Below are 12978 nucleotides of genomic sequence, written 5' to 3'. Positions count from 1 at the left end.
TATTAAAATGGTGCTGTTTTTTTTTTTAAACACTGCAAGGTGATATTATTAAATTTCCTCAGAAAATTGTCAAATGCTTTAAACGATTGTTAGTAAAACCTTTAATGAATACACTGAGTTATCACTATACAGAATGGATGAATTGAACACTGACCAACAAATCTGCAAATATCCTAAAACAAAAAAGACCATCTGGAATACACAGTAATGTCTATACTATATGAGGTTAACAATAAATCCAATAATCCATTGACATGAGGTGTAAATCAAGAAAGAAAGTTATTATGCAGTGTGATGGAGAGCCGTGATCTCAGAACACATGAGGAAAAGGTCACTGGCCTGGTGATATTTCCTTAAATTTGCTTAGTGGATCACGTGATTCAGTATAAAACAATGGACTATTTGCTTCTCCTTCCTCACATTTAACATCTTCATAATGGAGGGAGTTTTGTATGATTTACACAGTCCCCTCAGAAAGTGCATGGGACTGCATGACCCACCTTCTCTTGAGATTCCGTTCATGGACAGATGTCCTGACATTTTCCTTCAGAATTTGCTGGTAAAATTCAGAATTCATTGTTCCATCAATGATGGCAAGCTGTCCTGGCCCAGATGCAGCAAAACAGGCCCAAACCATGATGCTACCACCACCATGTTTCATAGATGGGATAAGGTTCTTATGCTGGAATGCAGTGTTTTCCTTTCTCCAAACATAACGCTTCTCATTTAAACCAAAAAGTTCTATTTTGGTCTCATCCAGCCGCAAAACATTTTTCCAATAGCCTTCTGGCTTGTCCACGTGATCTTTAGCAAACTGCAGATGAGCAGCAATGTTCTTTTTGGAGAGCAGTGGCTTTCTCCTTGCAACCCTGCCATGCACACCATTTGTTGTTCAGTGTTCTCCTGATGGTGGACTCATGAACATTAACATTAGCCAATGTGAGAGAGGCCTTCAGTTGCTTAGAAGTTACCCTGGGGTCCTTTGTGACTTCGCCAACTATTACACTTTGCTCTTGGAGTGATCTTTGTTGGTTGACCACTCCTGGGGAGGATAACAATGGTCTTGAATTTCCTCCATTTGTACACAATCTGTCTGACTGTGGATTGGTGGAGTCCAAACTCTTTAGAGATGGTTTTGTAACCTTTTCTAGCCTGATGAGCATCAACAACGCCTCTGTTCGTGCCATGATACACTTCCACAAATGTGAAGATCAGACTTTGATAGATCACTGTTCTTTAAATAAAACAGGGTGCCCACTCACACCTGATTGTCATCCCATTGATTGAAAACACCTGACTCTAATTTCACCTTGCCTTCAAATTAACTGTTAATCCTAGAGGTTCACATAATTTTGCCACTCACAGATATGTAATATTGGATCATTTTCCTCAATAAATAAATGACCAAGTATAATATTATCTCATTTGTTTAACTGGGTTCTCTTTATCTACTTTTAGATAGATTAGATAAGATAGAACTTTATTGATCCCTTTGGGAGGGTTCCCTCAGGGAAATTAAAATTCCAGCATCATCATTACAGAATAAACAGAGAATAAAAAATAGAGAAAACTTCTAGATAAATTTTAGGACTTGTGTGAAAATCTGATGACGTTTTAGGTCATATTTATGCAGAAATATAGAAAATTCTAAAGGGTTCACAAACTTTCAAGCACCACTGTAAATAACCGCGACGCCTCCTCCTCTGCTAGTTAGACGAAGCTGGTGAATGTAACTATACAGGAGGACTAGCTTCATTTAATGCTATATATTCATTTGGCTTAATCCATGTTTCTGTTAAACACAGTACATTAAACTCCTGATCAGTACTATGTTCATTAACAATTAGCAGTTTAGATGTCAGAGATCTAATATTTAAGAGACCTACCTTTAGATCAAAGGTGCTGTTATTGGCTGTACAGTCAATATGATCCAATTTTATATTAATTAGGTTACGAGAACAAATTGAGTATTTCTACACATTGGTACTGTGGAGGATGGCCCCATACAGACAGTCAAAAGTCGCACTTGGAAGACGCGCTGGACACTTACAGTAATACATTTATATCTGAGGACTTCAGTTAACTTGCTAACTTTAGGACTGCAGTTGTCATGAACAGTTTTGCACTCAAGTTTCTATCAATGAACAGTTTATAACTTCAGCAACAGACTTCCTGTGAAAACTATAATGATTTTCCTGGTTTCACAGTTATACTTTGTAACTATATAGGACACAGTTATAGAAGTGAGTTATTTATAATCACGCTATCTGTTATCACCCAAATGAGGATGGATTCCCTTTTGAGTCTGGTTCCTCTCGAGGTTTCTTGCTCATGTTGTCTGAAGGAGTTTTTCCTTGCCACTGTCACCACAGGCATGCTCATTAGGGAAAAATTAGGGATAAAATTAGTTCATATTAAAGTCTTTAATTTTCCGTAAAGCTGCTTTGCGACGTCTGTTGTTCAAAGCACACACACACACACACACTACGTTTACATGCACATAGAGAGAATCGAATTTCTGCCGTTGCTCGACTGAAATCGAAGTTCAAAATGCCATGTATACACCTTAATTCGGCTGAAATTGAACCGAACTTGATTTCTCGGAATCGAGCTACACGACCTAGTTTATGCAATTTCTGCCGAGCTACTTTGTGCATGTATACCCTATCGAGCTAGTTGTCGAGCTACTTCCGGAAGTGACGAGTGACGAGACCACAAGCGGGAAACACAACAGCCTCGGTCGGCATGACAACAGTAGTAGTGAGCAGCAGAAGAGGTCAGGAGGAACAAACGAAGAAGAGAAAATGGCGATGTAGAGCTCTCTGAAGTGTGGGTGGAGCACAGAGGACGGCAGGACAAAGCTTCTGGTACTAATAGGCTTTTTATTGTCAGACTTTTCAGTTTAACAGCCTACTTTTATTCTTGAGAGAAACACACGCGCGCGCGCTGTGTTCTAGTCCCGGGATGAGCTGTCCCCTCTGCTCTCCCTCTGCCTCCTTAAATAGGGCGCGGTTACTGGGAAGACACACAAACACAGGTTAATTACCGTCAGGTGTAGTGATTCTGCCACTCACCTTCCCTGGCTCCGCCCTCCTGTCACAGACCGGCGCTTGACCACGCCCCCACTGCTACAGGCAAGCAGAAACGTGCACTTCTGGAGCAATGAGGAGACAGAGTTCATGCTCATTCAGCTTAAGGAGTTGAATATATTAAAATTCATGGACGGGAGAAAAACGCGCAATGGAGAACACGGAACTGATAACTTTGTTTACACTCTTGAATAGCTCTTCTTCATGACGACAACCGGAAGTGTACCAACACAATGGGGCGTGTTGCGCCACCTGTGGCTCGGGTGCACAATGCACCTCACACAATAGCCAGATTTCAGTTGTGTGCATGTACGATTGGATTTCTCTGGCACCCTGCTGGGACCTTCAGCTCGATTACTGACAGCAGCTCGATTTGGATGTGCATGTAAACGTAGTCACAGACACACACACTTCATCATTCAGGGCTGTCTTCCTGATGTACTTGTGGATCTTTTTTTGTTTCATCCTGGATAGTGGTTCTAACACTCACTAGTCCTTGGCCTCCTTCATTCCTCTTAGTGTACAGCCTCAGGGTGCTGGACTTGGGGTGACACCCTCCGTGCATTGTCAGGCATTTTCTTGTCCTGATGTCGGTGGCCTCTATCTCCTCCTTTGGCCAGTTTATTATGCCAGCAGGCTATCTGATGACTGGCAGGGCATAGGTGTTGATGGCCCGGACCTTGTTCTTCTCAATCAGCTGACTTCTCAGGACTTGCCTTAACCTCTGCAGGTATTTGGCTGTTGTTGCTTTCCTAGTGACTTCTTCATGGTTGCCATTTGCCTGCGGGATCCCAAGGTACTTGTAGCTGTCTCCCATGTCTCCTATTATGCCATCTGGTAGCACCACCCCCTCATTTCTGACTGCCTTCCCTGTCCTTGTTACCATCCAGGAACACTTATCTAGTCCAAATGATATTTCAAGTCAACTTTATTGTCAAATATGCTATACATGCTCGACATACAGCACAGATGAAATTTCAGTCCTCTCTGACCCACGGTGCAAACAGGCAATGCAATAAATAAAAATAGAATAATTGTATAAACACTCTAGATAGGAACTAGACATAGACTAAACACTCAAACAATATAAACAGTATAAATTAACAGTATAAACACTAGATAAGAACAAGACATAGACTAAACACTCAGACAAAATAAACAGTGTAAACACTTGATAAGAACTACACACAGACTAAACACTCAGACAATATAAACAGTATAAACACTCTAGATATTAACTAAACGTAGACTAAACACTCATATATATATATACACACACACACACACACACACACACACACACAAATTGGTTCAAATAACCAAACAGTCAAGGGCACTTGAGGTATAGCAGGTAAACATGAAACATGAAATAAGCAGTATAAACAAACTAGCAGCTGTCAAGATGAGGTAGTGCGGAATAGTGCAAATGAGCGAGGTAAAGTGAGATGTGCAGTCCCTGAGTTCAGTGTGTTAATGAACGATGAGGTGTGTGTGTGTGTGTGTGTGTGTGTGTGTGTGTGTGTGTGTTGGGGGGAAACTGTGAGGATGACATGTCAGATGCTGAAGGGGGGTGTGCGAGCAGAGTCTGTGGCAGGGGGCAGAAGGGGGAGGAGGGGCAGAACAGGGAGGGAGTTGAGCCTCCTGACTGCCTGGTGAAAGAAACTGTTCTTGAGCCTGCTGGTTTTGGCCCGGAGACTCCGCAGTCTCCTCCCCGATGGCAGCAGGCTGAAGAGGCTGTGAGATGGGTGGGTGGGGTCACCTGCAATCCTGATGGCTTTGCGGGTGAGGCGGGAGTTATAAATATCCGTTAGAGGAGGGAGAGAGACACCAATGATCCTCTCAGCTGCTCTCACGATGCGCTGCAGAGACTTGCAGCAGGACACGGTGCAGGCGCTGTACCACACGGTGATGCAGCTAGTCAGGATGTTCTCGATGGTGCCTCTGTAGAAAGTGTGCATGATGGGGGCCGGGGCTTTTGCTCTCCTCAGTTTGCGGAGGAAGTACAGACGCTGTTGGGCTTTTTTGGCCAGTGATGCGGTGTTGTTGCTCCAGGACAGGTCTTCAGAGATGTGCACACCCAGAAACTTGTGCTGCTCACCCTCTCCACTGCAGCACCGTCGATAGATAGTGGAGCATGCTGGGTGTGCTCTCTCCTGAAATCCACAACAATCTCCTTTGTCTTCTCCATGTTCAGACGGAGATTGTTGTCCTTGCACCACATGGCCAAGTGGCTCACCTCACTCCTGTAGATTGTCTTATTGCCATTGTTGATAAGACCCACCACAGTCGTGTCATCCGCAAACTTAATGAAGAGATTTGAGCTGGATGTTGTTCGATGTTGTTGCTGTAGATCCTGGTGGTGTGGATCAGTGAGTCGATGTTTCACTCAGACCTGGCATACAGCTTGATGCCATATAAAGGAGGTGGCTGATGGTTGCTCCATTTCATAGTCTGTATCCATAGCTGCTCTTGGTGATGATCTGGCTGAGGGAGTTCAGTCCTATACAGAACAGCAACAGGGACAGGCATCTCCTTGGTATATGCTGCATTTGATGGTGACCTGTGTTATTGGCTTGAAGTTGGCCTCTAGAGTTGTTTTCCACAACCTCATTGAGTTCTTGATGAAGGTTCTGAGAGTTCTGTTGATGTTGTATAATTTCAAGCATTCCAGTATCCATGTGTGGGGCATCGAGTCATAAGCTTTCTTGTAATCAGTCCAGGTGGTGACAGATTGGTATCTCTGGTTCTGCAGTCTTGAGCTACTGCACTGTCTACCTGTAACTGATGTTTTGCTCCTCTGGTGTTCCTACCAATTTCTTTATGGGCCTTGCTCATGTATTGATTCATGTGCCTACTCATCTTATCCACTGTGATACCTGACAGGAGCTTCCATGTTGTGCAGAGACAGGTTATTGGGTGGTAGTTGGATGGGACTGCTCCCTTCTGTGGGTCCTTCAGGATCAGGACTGTCTGACTCTCAATCAGCTATTCCAGGTGAGTCACATCCACGAGCAGTTGGTTCATCTGTGCTGCCAAGTGTTCATGTAGTGAGGTTAACTTCTTTATCCAGTAGGCGTGAACCATATCCGGCCTAGGTGCTGTACAGTTCTTAATTTTTGAGACTCTTACTTGGATGTCTGCCACAGTAATGGTTACTGGCTCTTGTTCAGGGAGATTGCTGTGTTTGTCTCTCAAATCTATTAGCCACTGAGCACTGTCATTATGTGATTTTTCCTTCTCCCATATGCCTTTCCAGTATTGTTCAGTGTCCAGCCTTGGTGGATCTGGAACCATGTTGTTATTAGCCTGCCACTGAGAGTACACTTTTGATGGTTAAGTGGAGAACATTTGATCTATTCTCCTGGCTTCAGCTTTGCTTGTGTACATCCTTAGACAGGTAGCCAGGGCTGTGAGTTTTTGTTTGGCAATCTCTAGGGCCTCAGGTAAGGACAGCTTGCTGTATTTCTTACCGTAGGTAGCCCTTTCCTTGTCATACGTTTCTGGAGTTCTGATAGCTGGCTAACTTCTGTCCAGGTCGCCTTGATCTTAGCCTCCAAACTTCTCTTCCATGGTGGATATTGCACCTTATGGTGAGTGTCCATCTTATAGCCAAGCATTTCTAGGATCACTGTTGCTGTCATGTACATCAGCTTGTTGGTCATAGTAGGGATTGTTCACACTGCTGCATTGACATCTTCCGGGAAACTTTCAGGAGGTACCTCACTCAGTCTTGGTAGTTGGGCACAGTGGTTCCAGGTGTTCAGCTTTGTTACTGTCTTCAGTTTCAGGTCAGCTGCTCATGCATTAAGCTCTTGCTCACAAGGGTTTGCTGCTGGGGGGTTGTCAGTCTCAATCTTGGAGTGTGGGGATGATGATGAAATCCCCCTGACCCACATCACCACTTCATCTTTAAACATCTTTCAAAAAAAATATCACCTTCAATTCCAAAAAGATGTTTTATCAGTTTGCTACATTTTTGGAAGTTAATAAAGACATCAGATTTGGGGAAAAAAAGAAGCAGTGAATACTTCTTTCTGCTCCTCTGTTTTGGAGAATTATTTAAATTCCATCATCTATTGTACTAAAGCCCTTGCTTCTGGACTTGGAGGTTGCTGGTTTGGTTCGAGCACACTATGCTGAATGATGTGGGAGTAGAAAGTGGAGCAGGTGGTTGAAGTAAATAGTGCTAGAGATTGGATAGTACCACAATGTTGATCACTGAGCTATAGTTGATAAACAGCAGTCGAACATAGCTGTCCCTATTGTCTAAGTGTATGAGAGCTGTGTTTATTGTTGTGCAGACAGCATCCTGTGTGGACCTGTTTGGTCTAAACTCGTCTGGTGTAATGTGGCTGGCAATGATCTTACCCTGCTTCTGCCTTTGTATTCTGTGGTACTTTGGAATACCTGCCACATGTGTTGGATGTTAGCAGTGATGTGGTTCAGCCTGTTTTGTCTTTTGGCTTCCCTAATAGTGCCTTGAAGGTCATTAATTAGTATAATAATAATAATCTCATCTCATCTCATTATCTCTAGCCGCTTTATCCTTCTACAGGGTCGCAGGCAAGCTGGAGCCTATCCCAGCTGACTACGGGCGAAAGGTGGGGTACACCCTGGACAAGTCGCCAGGTCATCACAGGGCTGACACATAGACACAGACAACCATTCACACTCACATTCACACCTACGGTCAATTTAGAGTCACCAGTTAACCTAACCTGCATGTCTTTGGACTGTGGGGGAAACCGGAGCACCCGGAGGAAACCCACGCGGACACGGGGAGAACATGCAAACTCCACACAGAAAGGCCCTCGCCGGCCCCGGGGCTCGAACCCAGGACCTTCTTGCTGTGAGGCGACAGCGCTAACCACTACACCACCGTGCCGCCCTATAATAATAATAATAATAATAAATTTATTGTGCATTCCAAAAAATTCTCAAGCCCATATATATATATATATATATATATATATATATATATATATATATATATATAGCGCGGCATGGTGGTGTAGTGGTTAGCGCTGTCGCCTCACAGTAAGAAGGTCCGGGTTCGAGCCCCGTGGCCGGCGAGGGCCTTTCTGTGCGGAGTTTGCATGTTCTCCCCGTGTCCGTGTGGGTTTCCTCCGGGTGCTCCGGTTTCCCCCACAGTCCAAAGACATGCAGGTTAGGTTAACTGGTGACTCTAAATTGACCGTAGGTGTGAATGCGAGTGTGAATGGTTGTCTGTGTCTATGTGTCAGCCCTGTGATGACCTGGCAACTTGTCCGGGGTGTACCCCACCTTTCGCCCGTAGTCAGCTGGGATAGGCTCCAGCTTGCCTGCGACCCTGTAGAACAGGATAAAGCGGCTAGAGATAATGAGATGAGATAATACATTTCTTGTGCATTCCAAAAAATTCTCAATGCCCATATTTTTTTATATATATAGCGGCACAGTGGTGTAGTGGTTAGCATTGTCACCTCACAGCAAGAAGGTCCTGGGTTTGAGCCCAGTGGCTGATGAGGGCCTTTCTGTGTGGAGTTTGGATGTTCTCCCCATGTCTGCATGGGTTTCGTTTGGGTGCTTCAGTTTACCCCACAGTCCAAAGACATGCAGGTTAGGCTAATTAGTGGCTCTAAATTGACTGTAGGTGTGAATGTGAGTGTGAATGGTTGTTTGTTTCTATGTGTCAGCCCTGCAATGATCTGGTGACTTGTCCAGGCTGTACCCCACTTCTTGCCTATAGTCAGCTGGGATAGGCTCCAGCTTGCCTGTGACCCTGTACAGGATAAGCGGCTACAGATAATGTGTGTGTGTTTGTGTGTGTTTGTGTGTGTTTGTGTGTGTGTGTGTTTTTCCACAAATAATGAAAAATTCCCTCATTAGTGTCAATAACAAAAAGTCAAACATTTAAATAAAAAAGACAAGTCTTAAGTTGTCTTTTGAAGCTTTCTATATATTTTGAGTTCCTTAAAATATGTGGAAGCTGGTTCCAAAGCCTTCGTGTACATGATGAAAACACACGCTTTCCATATGTTTCAGTTCTGTAACGTGGTGTAGAAATTCAGATGGTGTTGTTGCTGTTAGACCGTAGCATCTGCTGGGGCTTCTGCACCACCAGCAAATCCCAGCGATAGGATGGTGCTAGTCCATTGAGTACTTTAAAGGTCATTCGCAAGATTATTCTCTTTTTCAGTGTCAACCAGTGAAGTGAATGTAAAATTGGAGTGATGTGGTCATGTCTCTTCTTCAAAGTAACTAACCTTGCAGGTGAGTTTTGAATTCATTGTAATTTAGACAAGTCCTTAACAGGAAGTCCATATAATATATTGTTGCAATAATCCAATTTCAAAGTAATGAATACATGCACAAACTTTTCTGTTGAAGCAGGATCAAGGTATTGTCAGATCTGACCAATATGTCTCAGAGAATTTGAGGCCAATTTGTAGATGTTAGTAACATGGGACGACATCTTGAGATGATGACCAAAGATCACACCCAAATTACGTGCTTCACATGTTGGTTCCTTCATGGATGGTGACATGTTCGATGGCATCAACTTCAAGATAACGAGACGTGAAATGTAGGACTTCAGTTTTCAAGGTGTTATACAGCAACTTATTATTTTTCATCCATTGAATGATATCACTAGTTCAGTGTTCAAGAGTTTCAATGCTGGTCGATCTTCCTGAGCTCTGTGTAATCAGATACAACCGAGTGTCATCAGCATACATCATAGTCTGTAAGTTGTGTGCATTTACAATATCCTCCAGCATGGAGAAATACAAGGAGAACAATAGAGGGCCAAGTACAGACCCTTGAGGGACACCGTACATAAGGCAGGAAGGTGGAGATGCGGTGTCATCAATAACAATAGATTGACTTTGGTTGGACAAATAAGAATCAAACCATTTAAACACAGTACCATTCAAAAAAAGCGAGTTTTCAATCTGTCAATCAATGGTGTCAAAGGGTGATGACAGATCAAGCAAGACTAAAATGACTTCATTGTGCTGATCAAGTGCCAAATTGATGTCATATCCATGAAGTAAGGCTGTTTCAGTACTGTGGTGAGGACGGTATGCAGACTGATACTTGGAGTGAAGATTGTTGATGAGCAAATATTCATTAAGTTGCAACACTACAACACGTTCAAGAGTCTTTGACAGAAAAGACAAGTTGGAGATTGGTCGGTAATTCTTGAGGTCAAGAGAGACATTCTTGAACAGTGGAGTAACTAGTCCATGCTTAAGGCTTGATAGAAATTCTCCTTGTTGTAGTGACGTATTAATAGTTTTAGTCATGGGAAATGACAACTTGCTAATAAATTTCTTTAGGAGTGTAGACGGTAGTGGGTCCAAAGAACAAGACTTAGATGGAGATCCCATGATAATATTTGTGACAGCATTAATGGATACAGATACAAACTAGGTTCGGTATTAAACACAAAAAGGTCATACATCAGCACTGTGCACATGAGATCAGTAACACATTGCCGACAAAGCACATGATACGTGAATTTGACAAAAAATAAAATAAAATAAATGTAGAGTAATTTAAGGACCACTAGATGTCAGTGTTTATTACTGATAGACTGTCAGCTTTTCATTGTGTGAATCACAGTTTCCACAGCTTTACCTCAGAGCTAAATACACTTGTTTCTGGAATTAATAAGCAGCATTTGACTTTTTCTTCTTTTTCTTCAGGTAGTTATACATATTATTTCAAATATCCTCCTGTAGCTCTGGGACTGAGTTCTCTGTTGTGTTCGCGCTCAGCACGATTCTGTAGTTCCCAGCATGCTTTTCACCATCATGCCTTTGGGCAGTTTTGTGATTATTTGTGGTCTGTGTATCGTGAGAATCATCAGTTCTACAGTATGAAGTTTCTCTTCAGTCAGAAGATTTGTTTTTGGTGAAGTGTTTTTTTAACACTGTGTGTTGCGAGTCTCTTCAAGTTATCACTTTTTAAGATAGCATGATGTTTTGACCATTTGAGGATATTAGTGTATAATCTACAGTCATTTATCTGAACCTGTTTTGAAAAGTTGACAAATTATAACTCAACATGTTGTGCTTTATAATTAGGTTCAAATGTAATCGTTAGTGACCAACAGTAATCCTGTGTTGCATGGTGATTATAGTAATTATGCTACTTTAATGACGCACTTCTGACCACTGAAAAAACAACTCACTGTGCTATTGTTACAGCACAATGTGTAACAAGGAAATGGGACATACAAATGATCATGGAAACAGCTTCATACTTTTTAACTGAAAAATCTATGCTGAGTTGTAGTTTTATGATTCAAGTTCACACTTGTATGATGTCATGGATAATTACTGCTGAGTTGTGATGGAAAGTCTCAAGGTATGTGATGCTTACACATACCTCACCTGGTGGCCTTAGGGTCATGCTGGTCTGCTGTGAACAGTCAAATTGACCAGTGATAAATTAATATAGTGTGACGGCAAGCTCAACGCAGTGTTGGACTCTGACAGCTACCTCCTGCACAGGGTGGATGACCTGGTTGACAGGCTAAGGAGGGCCCACTTCATTTCAACCCTTGACCTCACTAAGGGCTACTGGAAGGTGGCCCAGACACCCCGGGCCCATCCAAAGACTGCTTTCACCACCACATTAGGTGACTGGCAGTATTAGGTCCTCCCCTTTGGCCGCCATGGGGCGCCTGCAACATTCCAGCTTCTCATGAACATTGTCCTGTGCCCACAACGTGACTTCACCACTGCCTATCTGGATGATGTCATCATCCATTGTTCCACCTGGACTTACCACCTGCACCATCTCAAATCCATCCTGGGGGAGTGTAACAGTTCCTGATGTGGGTGGAGCACAAAAGTACGGCAGGCAAGAGTTGATGTTTACACACCCACACTTTATTGAGCTTTCTTTATTTCTCTGCTCTCTCTCCTTTTATGCTCCATCCCTGTAACACACACACACACAATAATTGACAGCAGGTGGAATGACTTAGCCACTTACCTTCCCCGACCCTGCCCTCCATTCACAGACTGCTGCTTGGCCACGCCCCTGCTGCCACAGGGAGCTACAAGAGGCTGGGCTCACTGCAACCCCCTGAATGTGCCATCTGGGACTGACCAAAGATAGAGGTCATGCAGAAGTACCCCCAGCCCACCTCCAAGCACCAGCTACATTCCTTCTTAGGGCTAGCTGGTTATTTTCAGAGATTCATGCCTCACTTCTCCTCTCTAGCCTCTCCTCAGACCTGACCAAGAAAGGGGAATCGGACAGGATAAGATGGACTAAACAAACAGAGCAGGCATTGTGGGCCCTGAAGAAGGCCCTCACCACTGCCCCCCTTCTCCAAAACCTAGACTTTGACCTCATCTTCATCATCCATATGGATGCCTCAGAGACGTGCCTGGTTGCCATGCTCTCACACATCATAGAGGGCAAAGAGCATGTTGTGCTGTTCATCAGCCATAAGCTACTCCCCACTGAGAATAACTGTGCAGCTGTGGAAAGAGCAGCCTTGGCCCTCAAAAGGGCGGTGCCCGAGCTAAGGCACTATTTGTCTGGTTGTCCTTTCACCCTGGTCACCGTCCATACCCCACTCCAGTGGATGGCAGCTGCTAAAGACACAAATGCTTGTGTTACTCACTGGTTCTTGTCTCTCCAGGACTTCTCTTTTCAGGTCCAACACAGAGCCAGGACCCAACACGGAAACGCTGGTGGCCTTTCGTCATCACCTCTCAGCGATGCATAAAGTGACTGTCTACCTGTTTCTGTAACTGATAATATTTTGCACAAGTCACCTGGTGAGATGGACAGTTGGAAGAAAAGGAAGGGCAAAGCAGAAATTGAGAGAATAAAGAAGAGAGAGGCTCTTGCTACAGACACAGCTAAATGCTAAAAAATAAGCTAA

The sequence above is a fragment of the Neoarius graeffei genome, chromosome 3 (assembly GCF_027579695.1).
Source record: "Neoarius graeffei isolate fNeoGra1 chromosome 3, fNeoGra1.pri, whole genome shotgun sequence".
Taxonomy (NCBI): Eukaryota; Metazoa; Chordata; class Actinopteri; order Siluriformes; family Ariidae; genus Neoarius; species Neoarius graeffei.
Note: the sequence above shows the minus strand (reverse complement) of the source record.